Here is a 2,627-nt window from a genome sequence, read left to right as displayed (position 1 = left end):
CGTTGTAATGGTGCCTAACTAGGCTGAAAAGATGTGGGTTACTGCTTTTGCTATTGATTCCAAGAGAAAACAGGATTATTCCTCTAGCCTGGGTTATATGTGGAAGAATAAAGGTAGTTAGACTACCTCGAGTTCTATCTTACAAATGAAACTAACTACCTCGGGTTCTATCCTACAAATGAAACTAACTTTGAATGAGTATTCGAATATGACTCTCCTAGGTGTCTTACCTTGCATGTCTCGTACATAGCAACGAAACTATGGGCATGAGTCAACCTGGGATGACTAGAACTAGGCTCTTACAATGTCAAGATGTTACAGATTTGGCTAAGGAATTTACTTTAGCACTAAGCACTGTAAGCTCACTAAGCTTGTACACCCTCGAAGCTTTCCTAGGATGCTATCTCTCATTAGACGACTGACAATTATTAGTTGTCATGTCCTTAATCATATCATAAACTATGTAAGAGTGTCCTAGTATTAGGTACTAACCCACTATAGAAGATCAAAATCTTTAGCCATTTTGGTAGTCCATGGTGTGGACACTACCTCAAGAGCTCCTTGTATTTCCCCCATGTCTTATACAAGGTTTCCTAGTCATGCTGGGCAAATGAAGTAATTTCATTTCAAAGATTGGCCATTTTGGCTAGAAGAAAAAGTTTATCCATGCACTTTTGCACTAAATCATCCCAAGTGCTGATGGAATCGATGACATCAGATTAACCAACTCATAAATCTATCTCTAAAGGAAAATGGAAACAACCTAAGCTTAATGGTATCATTAGTAACACCATTATGTTTAAATGTATCACATATCTCTAAGAAATCCTAAAGATAAGCATTAAGATCCTCACTCGAATTATAACTAAATTGTAGTGACTACTATATCATCTGGATGATTGTAGGTTTAATGTTAAAATTATTAACTTGTATGGCTGGCCTCCTAATACTAGGCTAAAAACCATGAAGATCGAGCACAACATAATCCCTAAGTGCTCTGGTGTCTTGCTCAGCCATAGTGATGGTAAGATTGATTTATTTTTTCCTCATAATCCTCTTATGAGTAGCGTCATGCTCAAAATCTAAAGGAACCAACTCATGATTCCTAATAGAGTACATACATGGGCCAAGCACACTAAACCTAGTAAACCACTCTAAAAATAAAATTCTAAGTATGTACAACTAAAACTGAAGCAAATCTAATTTCTAGCCTAAAGTATGTACACTAAAGTGAACCAATCTATAATAAAGTATGGTAAAAGTTGACATTAACGTAGAACTCTTTAGACTTAATCCCTAGTAGCAATGCCCAAAAACTTGATTGGGAAATCCTGTAAGCGCACAAGCCGTCAAGTAATAATAGAGAATAAAAAGTCTAAGTATCAATCCTCAAGGATTAGTAAAAGAGGTTCTTAAACTAAATACTGCTTATCCTCATACACTATCTAAAGTTGGTTTGCTCATTCAATATCTATGAAAAAAAAAAGATGAAAAACATATTTCTACAACATTAATGATGAAAAATCAAATCAAAAAACAAATAAAAAAAATTCTGAATCAAAACTAATAAATAAAATGCAAAAACAAGTAATAGAATGTACAATTAAAAATCAAATGTGAAAAGAGCGGTATACTCACATGAAAATAGTACTTAAAGTTCTAAAACCAAAATTATGTAAAAATTGTACTTAAATTTCTAAAAATCAAGATTCAAAAATCTAAATCTAGTGTAATCTACAAACTAACACTTATAATGAAATTTCTAAATTTACTTTGCAACTAGAACTACACTAAAGTGACTTTGTATTTTCAAGTACACAACACAAATGAACCACTGAATATCAAGATCCCTAAACAACTTCTCAATGTAAACAAAATATATTCATGCAATCCACGTTGAAAAGAAATTCTAAAAAAATAAATGCATGCTAAAACTAACTTGTTGTCTAATGATGAAACATTAAACCTAAACAAAACCTAAATGAAAAACTAAATGCCAATTTTTATGAGGAGTTGCAATGAAAGAAATAGCAAAATGCAAGAAATATGTAAGTAATAATGAATGCATCTTCATTTGCACTACTGCACCATCATAAACAGCTCATTTTACTTTCATCAAATGTATATATGATCCTAAATTTAATTGCACTTTGTATGGACAAGAAAAGATTTACTTAATGAAGTAAAATGCAATAACAAACTTAAACAAGCAGTTGAACAAAAAAAATTGGAGAATAGAAAACAAACATGTTAGTTTTATACATGCAATGAATGAAGTAAACAGTGATTGAAAATGTAACATCCAACTTTAGTAAATGAAATCCCTATGCTAGTAAAGAAACCTATCTCTAAAAGAAGTTTAAAAGATCAAGGAAATGATGAAAAAAAAGCTAGAACTAAAATACATCAATTGTACAAAAAAAAAAAAACCTTCAACCAAAACTCAATCAGAATTGTTTTACCATGCACTGCTTTGCATGAATCTTAAAAAAAAAAACTTCAACGAACAATCATAAAAGGTAACAACAAATCTCCAACAACCTTGATAACCTCAGTATTAACAAGTGTCTCTTAAGAATCCACAAGAAAAGAGCAAAAATCATATGTAAAATCAACTCAGCAAATTG

General features: G+C 31.7%; 1 non-coding gene across 1 annotated transcript; it reads left to right on the top strand.

The window, feature by feature from the left end:
* The first annotated feature begins 528 nt into the window (after nt 1–528).
* Nucleotides 529–635, top strand: LOC149511904 (small nucleolar RNA R71). The gene has a single exon (XR_016333432.1). It is a non-coding gene; the product is annotated as a small nucleolar RNA R71 (small nucleolar RNA).
* The last annotated feature ends 1,992 nt before the right edge of the window (nt 636–2,627 follow it).

This window comes from Durio zibethinus, chromosome 24 (assembly GCF_047325235.1).
Source record: "Durio zibethinus cultivar Kanyao isolate XHJ-2024 chromosome 24, ASM4732523v1, whole genome shotgun sequence".
In the NCBI taxonomy this organism is placed as follows: Eukaryota; Viridiplantae; Streptophyta; class Magnoliopsida; order Malvales; family Malvaceae; genus Durio; species Durio zibethinus.
Note: the sequence above shows the minus strand (reverse complement) of the source record. Positions and strands in the feature narration are given on the sequence as shown.